We start from the raw sequence: 10,149 nt of genomic DNA, 5'->3' as shown, positions 1-10,149 counted from the left end.
TCCCTTTTGAAGAAGCAATGTAATACACTGTAAAGTTATATGTAATCTAATGTAATATAAAGATTATGATGATAATAAAAATTAAAAAATTATAAAAACATAATTACATGAAAAAATAAAAAAATTTAAAAAGGAAATATTGGTCATGCATATGCACCAGCCTGGAGAGTTTTGCATTTTTTTTCTTTTTTGAGAGATTTTTGCAATAGGGCACGTGTGTTTGCCAAGAGACAGGGAGAGTCAGAGAGACAGAAAGTGAGACATTACTCTTTCGGGGGATGACCATGCTACAATCTCATCTCCTCGTCTTCTCTCAGGATTTTGAGCATGCATGCACACGCACCCAACATGTTTTAGGCCGTTGGTCCAGGACTCAAAACAGAGTCAACTACATGGGAGTCCAGTGACATAACTATTATGGCATATGCTGGTCCCCAAGGATAAGATTTTAAGTGTCATGAACACAGACCAGGCAGCAAAGAAACACTTATTTACATAGAAAGTGCGAGAAGAATTTGGAGGAGCTGTCCATTCCAAGGTCCACTCTGCCGTGGCGCGTTAAAAAAAAAAACATCCTCAGCGTGTAATCCACATAGTCTGGAAAATCCTTGAAGGTTATACATTTGATGGTGGGTTTTGATCCAACTCAAGAAATGTCATAATTATTGATGATGATCTAACGGAGTCATTTTTCACCATGGACACCAAAGAAAGATAAGATGCATGCTGTCTGGTTTGCTAACGTCTACTATGTTTCTGTGGAAACTGTTCACTGCTTTCTCTGCTAAAGGTTTTCCAAGCAAAGGTTAGCTGAACCAAGATAAAGAAGCAGTACAGTTTAGACTGCTTACTGCCAAATGTTTTGAAAACCCATAGGATGATTTTATGACATACAGATTTTTTGGAAAAATAAATAATGTGACATCTTTATTTTTAGAATGAACATAACAAGAAGTGCATCTTTTGTGGGATGTGAGGTTATGGTCTTGTGCTTAGCAGATTAAAAAAAAATTCAAGTTGACCTGTTTTGTTTTGTTTTGCCACAGGAAGCATGTGATTGCCAGAGACAGAGAGAGGGAAAGTGAGGAACTCCTCCAGGAGGGTGACCACAGCACCCATTATTCTCTCTGGATCTGGGGGACGCGCAGCGTAATTTTTAATCCACTGTGGGCCGTGTTGGAGTCCAGCTCCTCACCTCCCACACCACCTGCTGGTGGCCAACGTGGCCTCTGTAATGATACCTAAGGCCAAGTTTTCCTGGAGTTAGCAGATGATAATAAAAATAAAAAAATTAAAAAAACATAATTATATGAAAAAATAAAAAAATTAAAAAAAGAAATATTGGTCATGCATATGCGCCAGCCTGGAGAGTTTTGCATTTTTTTTCTTTTTTGAGAGATTTTTGCAATAGGGCACCTGTGTTTGCCAAGAGACAGGGAGAGTCAGAGAGACAGAAAGTGAGACATTACTCTTTCGGGGGATGACCATGCTGCAATCCCATCTCCTCGTCTTCTCTCAGGATTTTGAGCATGCATGCACACGCACCCAACATGTTTTAGGCCGTTGAGTCCAGGACTCAAAACAGAGTCAACTATATGGGAGTCCAGCGACGTAACTATTATGGCATCCGCTGGTCCCCAGGGATAAGATTTTAAGTGTCATGAACACAGACCAGGCAGCAAAGAAACACTCATTTACATAGAAAGTACGAGAAGAATTTGGAGGAGCTGTCCATTCCGAGGTCCACTCTGCCGTGGCAGATTTTAAGTGTCATGAACACAGACCAGGCAGCAAAGAAACACTTATTTACATAGAAAGTGCGAGAAGAATTTGGAGGAGCTGTCCATTCCAAGGTCCACTCTGCCGTGGCGTGTTAACAGTCTTACCGTACTCCACACACTTTTCTGCATCTTTCCTTAACCTCGAATCTCTGCTTTTCAGTCATGTTCAAGACAGTTAAACAAATTCAAAATACTTTGTTTAAAAATCCAGGTCACAAAAATTATATCTAAATCTGTTTCATTTCCTGTGAAGCTGCCCTTCCTTTTTAAGTGAGTATCACAAGGCCGAGGATTGTCAGTCGGTACATCACCCAACATCTCATTTTATGTGTATGTGTGCATGAGGGAAATTCAGAGTATGGCATAAAATAAAAAGTTAGTGATTTGTCCCATAGGACACTTATTCTAATTAATGACACAACCTACTAATCCAGTCTAAACAACAGGAAGATCATACATGCATATAAAAAATAACTGTTTCTTTTCTTTTCATGCACTTAAAGGGGAACAATGATTTATAGTAGTATAATAATTGATTCCAGAAAAAAAAATTCAAGTTGACCTGTTTTGTTTTGTTTTGCCACAGGAAGCATGTGATTGCCAGAGACAGAGAGAGGGAAAGTGAGGAACTCCTCCAGGAGGGTGACCACAGCACCCATTATTCTCTCTGGATCTGGGGGACGCGCAGCATAATTTTTAATCCACTGTAGGCCGTGTTGGAGTCCAGCTCCTCACCTCCCACACCACCTGCTGGTGGCCAACGTGACCTCTATAATGATAACTAAGGCCAAGTTTTCCTGGAGTTAGCATGGGTTGTAGAGAAGGCAGGAACAAAGATGCCGGGGTTGTACTGATCCCAGATACCGCACCGGAGTTTCCCAAGTAGGACCGCCAAGTGCCTAGCAATGTAGCTGACATTTGCCTGAAGAAAAGGAGACCTAAGCCTTTTCAATATATTTACATATCGATCATATTTGGGGGCTAATTTATATTTTGGATCAATTACCAATGACATTGTAAAAGCAAAAAGAATTATCGGATTTTTTATAAAGCCTCTTGGTTGGCCCCTGGCAGAGCAGTTAAGTGCTGTGCATTGGGAGCTAGATCCCACATGAACAACTCCGGTTCGAATCCCAGCATTGGCAGCTGGAGGAATGAGTGCATGTGAGCACTTGTGAGTGTGTGCCCCAAAGCCTGATGTGCTGCTGGAAATGAGGAAAGGGACTGACTGGTGTGGCCACTCCCCATCAGGAATGCTCCCTTTCCTTCTGACAAGCTTGCAACCCTCTGGCCAAAAACAAACAAACACCTACATTTCTTTGAGAATTATGATTATTCAGTCAAATGCATAACTGACACTTTGTAGTTAATGTAGTAGTTTCTATTTTTTCCATTTATGGTAGAAAATACAAGAGTTCAGGGTCAAGAGTGCCTTTCTTTTAGTTAACGTCAATGACTGGTTGATCGTGAGTTGCCCCGTAAGAGGAAGCCATGGTGTGCAAAGGAGCCACGGAAAGCCAGTGACTTCCTGCACTGGCCACCTCTCACCCTGCGGTGGGGGTCCACTACAGGGAAACATGGGAACTGTGGCAACAGCACTGAGCAGCTGGCTGCGGCCTTAGCAGTTACCTGGTGCAATGGTGGTAACAAATGAGAAAAAACAGTGACCCAGATATGTAAAGGGACTCGTCCTGGCCGTGGGTCTAATCAGCAGCAGAGACCGAAACTGAACTTGGGTCTTCTCATAGCGTACCCAGTTTACTTCCCATTGCACCTGCGGGCCATCTTCCAGAGACCAGGCAAGTCCAAATTTATCTGCACACTCTATGAGGTCCCATTTGTTATCTGGAAGATCGATTCCCATAGAGTAAGAGAGTCATCCTCATGTCGAGTGAAGAGAGAATGGAGCAAAAGTACAATCTCAACAAATGGAGAAGTACATGCAATAATAATACAAGTATCCTTATACATGATTAATTTTTGTTTACTTTGTAATTCTCCATATTTTATGTAATTTATAATCAGAAAATATTCATTATGCGTATGGACAATGTCTAAATATTATTATATGTTAAAATAAAGGATTATGCTATTATATAGCATGAGAGGACAAAAGAGGGTGTACTCTTGCATAAGATACCTACCTACTTTACCCCCTCACTGGAACTAGGTGCCGAGACATCGCACCACGGGGACCAGAGCTCTCCCCCTCTGCACTCACCTTCAAGTGTGTGACCAAAAATGAGAACAAGACAACTGTAATGGAGCCCAGGGCTCCATTGTAGGGTAAGCTCACAGGGGGGGAAAGGGCAAAGTGGGTGGGGACCCCAGGGCACCCCTGCTTCAGTTTGGCTCACCCCCCCACTATACCTCCTACTCTCCTGTCTGCTGGCCCTAGACCACCCCCTCTAGACAGGAAGAGCGCGTGTGAACGCACAAACTCTATAGCAAAATTCTCTCTCTCAAAAAAATGAGCATATCTAAACATGGCAGGCTGGGTTAGGGCAGGAACATGGTTTGTTTTACATCACAGACAAAAGAAAAGGCAGGGAAAACAAAATGCTGTCAGACTTTAAGAAACAGAGATCTGGGACCAGCAGATGGCATAATGGTTACGTCACTGGACTCTCACATGGACGACTGCAGCTCAAGTCCTGGACCCGGAGGCTTGAAACTAAAGCTGGGCATGTGCATGCGTGCCCAAAATCCTGAGAGAAGAATGGAGAAGAAGGGATTATGGCATAGCTATCCCTCCTGGAGGGTGATTTCTTCCTTTCTGTCTCTCTGTCTCCCAGGCAAGTGTATGTACCCTATAGCAAAAAGTCTCTTTTTTTAAAAAAATAAAAAAAGAGTGAAGAAAAGAAAAAGAAAGAGGAAATAAAACTTGGGGGCCAGCAGATAGCATGATGATTAAGGCTCTGGACTCCCACATGCTGACCACAGTTTGAGTCCCAGACCTGGTGGGTGGAGTCATCGCATCAGGCATGTGTACATGTGTGTCCAAAATCCCAGGAGGAGAATAGAAGAGAAGGAATTGCAGCATGGCCATCCTCCCTGGGGGGTGACTTCTCACTTTCCCTCTCACTGTCTCTGTCTCTCACTGTCTATCTGGAGAGCACATGTGCCCTATAGCAAAAAACTTTAAAAAAAAAAAAGAGAGAGAGAGAGAAAGAGAGAGAGAGAAAGAAAGCTGGAGGTGGGGGGTACCAGTAGGTGGCATGGTGATTAAGGCACTAAGACTCCATTATGGCTGACCACAGTTCAAGTCTCAGACTGGTGGCTTGAAACTCACACCAAGAGTGTGTGTATGTGTGTGTCTGGGGGGAGGGATGCCCAAAATCTCTGGAAGAGAGTGGAGGAGAAGAGATTGCGCCGTGGGGGATTTCTCACTTTCTCTCTGTGTGTCTCTTACTCTCTCTCTGGCAAGTACATGTGCCTTATGGCAAAAACCTAAAACAAACAAACAAAAATAAAACGGAGCTGGTCAGCAATCCTCTTCCATGTACCCACATTCCTGTAAGCAGCTTATGCCAGCGTTACCCCAAAACATGTTTGTTCAGCACAGGCTCGCTAGGCTGGTTCTCAAGAGAAGAGGCAGGTGGAGAAATCACCCCAGGAAACAAGCCGCACCCTCTCTCCGGTTTAATGACTCGCCCTTACCTCGTACGCTAATAGTCTTGAGACCCGCTCTGGTAGAGGAATCGCCCGGTTTGTTCAGGCTGACGTGGGCCTACCTTGCTAGATCTCCATGCTCTTTACAGTGAGGTACGGAACACTCCTGAGGTCTCATAAAACACAGGGCGACACCTCACGGCTCTTTCAAACCCCAACTTGTCCACTCACAAGGGCTCTTACCTGACACTGTTTACAATGTTTTTACGGGACACTTTCAAAAACAATGGTCTATCTTCTATGTGTACATAATTGGACCTACATCTAAAAGTACCTTTTTAAAATCTGAGTATGCAGTGAAATAGGTAATGAGAAGACGATTTCTACGAATTATTACTGCAAGCCTTCACATGTTTTTGTCCATTGATTTTTATGTTCCGGGTGATTAATTTTAGTTTTGCTTTTGCCCCAAGGCTTTCTTACGGAAGATCAATACTATTATAATTAAGAACATCAATTGAAGTGAGGCTCGAGCCATGTCACTTTCTTTATCTTGGTCTCGCCTCTACTGCTTCAAATGGGATTAGTTCAACGACTTCATTTTCATACCCCGGGCATCAAATCAGCATACCGACTTCAGAAATCCATACAAATAACTTGGAATGGAACTTGAATATGTATGTCCTCTTCATCGCTCTTCCTTCTAAAAACTCGTCCAGCGTTTAAACCACTTCCAATGGGATCTCTCCCTTGGCCTCAAGTGCACACATTTCTTAGCCTCTTTGTGTCTCAGGGTTTTTCATCTTTCAACTACAAAATAGGAAGAAGAACAGCACCCGCCATCAGATTTACGTACAAGTTAAGTAAGCGACAGCGTGGAATACGCTGAGAACAGCGGCTGACACCTCGCACGTCCCCGGCGCGTGTGAAGTCTGAGCCTGACATGGGGCATCGTTTCTGCTTTCTTTGTTCCTGTTCTTGGCAAACTGTCTTCTCTCGGCTATGCAGCATGAAAACTATACTGTCACCCTGGCTTTCTCTCCTACTTTTATCTTCTCAAGCCCACGTGCTACACATACGCTGCACACAGTCTGCCTTGATCATCCCACCCGACGCGCACACATACTCTCCACAAAACCTGCATGCTGGGCCATCTATTTCAAAGCCGTTCTAGCTTTTTCTTTGAAGTCACTGTTAAATCCACCCTTGAGCTCTGTTTTGTATCCTCCTATATCGGGGCGCATTCCCTCACGACTAGCATAACAGCGGAGTATGTAGAAGTGATTTCCTCTTCCTGTATCCTGTAAACAATATGCACGGGAAGTCTCCTGTGGGGCAGTTCGTTCTCAGCTTACACGCTGTCAGTAACTGTCCATCCTAAAGCACAGGAACGCAGTGGAAAATCCAAAGACTATTCCGGGCCTTCTACACGGGGGCCGTAAATGCTGTTCCTTACTCCCCAAATGACGCCTGTGTTCCACCTTCCGTTGATGCTGTGCCGCTGGAATTAAGTGATAAGCAGATCCCTTTTCTGCCTTTTTAAGTGGGTTTCCTGATTTTATAGACTTAGCTCAAATCATACATTTTGTAAGCTATCTCTGAGAACTTCCATTCCAATGTAAACCTTTTCCAGCTTGTGAATGTCTGGTAATTCCTAAGAGTGACTTATTTAACATACGGGCATGCTGCTTGGTCAGAAAGGTATACTCCATTTTTGAATATATCAATGACTCCTCATACATTTGGGGCAGAATGTGCAGAGGAGACGTAGATAGACCTAGCCTAAGTGTTTCAGTAAGAAATAGACATATAATATCCGTTCCATGATGGAAGCAGTCCAATGTAGTCAACCAGTTGGCTGTTTGATCTACCCCCCAAAATGGTGCCACACTGGGGCCTCAGGGTTGGTGTCTGCTGCTGAAGAGTTCATGACCAAGCAACAGGTGTAGCCACCCACTTCAGGGAGTGAAGGCAATGTTGCAGAGCTTATGGATCATTGCCCTCCTCCCACCATGGCTGCTCGTTCCCCGTGGCTGGAGGCATTGGCTGAACGGCACTCGCAGAAAAAGGCCTCCTGCCTCATGGATGCGTAGGACTAGCCTCTGTGAGGTGGCCCGTCGCTGGGCATTCACGCGGGAGGCACATATTTCAATTCCTCAGGTTCTTCGTCGTGATCTGAGAGATAACAGACTTCTTCTCCAGACATCTTTGTCACCAATTTTCTCACCAAGTTCCTTCCCAGGCCCTGACCATTTTTCTCTCCAAGAAAACCAACCTGGTCACTCGCTTAAATTAAATCCACTGGGAGGATTTCTTTTCACCACTGGACTCCAGGGCTGGTCCAGAAATGGGCCATAGTTCTAGAGCAGTCCACTTCCAGGGGGCTCCCACCCCTCGTACTTGACCATACGTAACGAAGACCTCAGTTTTCTCTCTCATCCATGTGGTGACAGGAATTCCTCACGAGACCAAAGGTGCAGGCCAGAGCAGGGAGTCATGGCTGCTCATTCAAATCCTGGGTATGAGCTAGTTCCTGGTACTCAGCCTCCTGAATGAAGGGGAGGGGGATCCTCTTGAGAAGGGACCACAATGAAGGCACGGGGCTCGGGATAGACAAGGGGATTCACACTCAGCAGCCTCTAAGGGCTGAGTGGTCTATGAGTATTTCTTAGGGAAATAACTTTCACTTTCGTTTAATAATTCCATGACCTGTGTTAAAACAATTGCAGAAACTCATGGGTAATACTATTGGGTTGTCAGAAAAGTCGTGACGTATTTTTCTAGGCCTTTCTATTCGAAAATGCGTCATGACTTTTCCAATGACCCAATATGTCAGATATCAAGCACTGGGCAGAACACCTCTGTAATAACTTTTCATAAAAAATAATACTGCAACCAAAATTCTATGTTTACTCTTTATTTATTTACAAATGAAAACAGTTCTGTGAACTTCTTATCATCTAACTTAATACAATGCCTTAAAATAAACCCATTGAGGGCCTGGAGCACAGAACTGAATAGGAGAACCCGATAAAGGAAACTTGTGTGTGCGTGTGTGTGTGTGTGCATGTGCACATAGGTGTGTGTGCCTGCGTGTGTGTGCAAATGAGCACACACTACTTACGCACTTGCTTTTGCTTCTTCGGAATCAGGTGTTAATAGAAGCCATGACTTAATCTCTGAAAGGTCTGGAAACTGTGGAGAAACATAAGATGTCTTGCATTTTCTCTAAGGCATTAGACTTCAAGGTCTTGCAAGAATTTTTTTATTATTTTCCTTTTTCTGAAAGTAAACTTCTTATAAAGCAAAACTTCCCACTTAACGATATTAAGAAAACTAAACAAACTTTAGCCCAAGGGTCTCCATGGATCAGTGATGGTCTCCTAAGCCATGCAATGGCAGGCGGGCAGGGCAGGGGGCACGGGCCCTCCAGTGACTTGCACTGCTGCCTGGGCTCTGCCTCCTCCTGCTGGGTCCTCGAGGAGCACAGACCCTGCTGTGTGGTTCTCACTGTCCGTTGCAATGTGGAGATGGGTGTGTGGTAGATGCAGCACACTTGGGTCATCCCGAGACCAGCCCCCATCCTCCCATATCACCCCTCCCCATGGAGGGGTTGTCTTCCATGAAGCCAGTCCCTGGGGCCAGGAAGGTTGAAACTGCTGTATTAGATAGTCAGAGAAAACGTTTACTGAGCTGGAAGGGTGATTTACATTCTTCTTTGACCAGGGTGCAATTATCTGCTGAGTCAGCTCAGGGATACTGGTCAGCATTTCCTGGAGACCTGTGCCTACTTCCTCCCTGCTGGAAATGGTACAGGGGGCCTAGCTACCGCACCAGCACTGCCATCTTGGCCACCGAAGACTAGAGCTCAGAAGATGAGGACGAGTCGGAAGGTCGTAAGTGGGGGCGGAGAGAACCTCCCGCTTTCTCACTCTCTCGCTGCTGCCCGGGGACATCTGCACTTAACAGGCAGGCACAGACACCTACGTCAGTGTACCTGTGGTCCTGCCCACTAGCTCGCCAAGCAGCGAGCTTCTGTGTCCAGCTTAAATCTTACTGACAACTGATCGTTGTCAGTCCCTTGCCTGTACCTTCAACTCCCTGTTACACTCCAACCATGGTGAATTCTGGACACGGCCATAACCCAGGTCGCTCCTTGCCTGCTCCTTATCTGCTCCGTGCAGCTAAGTGAGGCTGAAGACAAACATGCCCACAGACGCACCTGCTTCATTGAACAGAGCAGCCGTGAACCTCGGCAGGGTGTGGATGCTGCCGGCTAACTAGACTGTTTGCCCAAGTCCCCTCACTCTCCCATTCTCCTGCCTAATACACTGCCCTCTCACCTCAAACCCTCAGGACATCCCTTCCCAACTCAGTTCCAGCCCACGACCTTGCTTCCTGTTTGTAAAAAGAAAAGAGGAAGCAATCAGAAAAGCACGCACGCCCACACCGCCTCCACATCTACCTGCCCGCCAGGCTGCTGCGTGTCCTCCCAGGATGCACCTGTGGAGAAGCTCCTGTCCCTCTGGGTCTCAGCGACACACCTTCAGTACTTCTGCTCTCTCTCTCACCATCGAATGTTCACAATCCAGTATACTGTAAGCACTGGCATAAAAACATGCTGCTATTTCCTCTTAACAAGTTTCTCTGCACCTCCCGAGCAACTGCACAGTTTCTTAGCGACACTCGCACAAAGGCTCTTTGAAAGGAGTCTCTGGACCTGCTCTTCAGTTACTATCCTCGCATCCACTCGTAA

The 10,149-nt window shown here is 45.3% G+C and overlaps 1 pseudogene; it reads right to left on the bottom strand.

Annotated features, from left to right (window-relative positions):
• Window positions 1-7,476, bottom strand: part of LOC102501808 (dihydrolipoyl dehydrogenase, mitochondrial-like) — a 32,888-nt pseudogene extending 25,412 nt beyond the window's left edge.
• Window positions 7,477-10,149: the final 2,673 nt, after the last annotated feature.

The sequence above is a fragment of the Tupaia chinensis genome, unplaced genomic scaffold, assembly GCF_000334495.1.
Source record: "Tupaia chinensis unplaced genomic scaffold, TupChi_1.0 Scaffold143802_1, whole genome shotgun sequence".
NCBI lineage: Eukaryota > Metazoa > Chordata > Mammalia > Scandentia > Tupaiidae > Tupaia > Tupaia belangeri.
The sequence above is the reverse complement of the archived record's forward strand: the minus strand, read 5'-3'. Positions and strand labels throughout refer to the sequence as shown.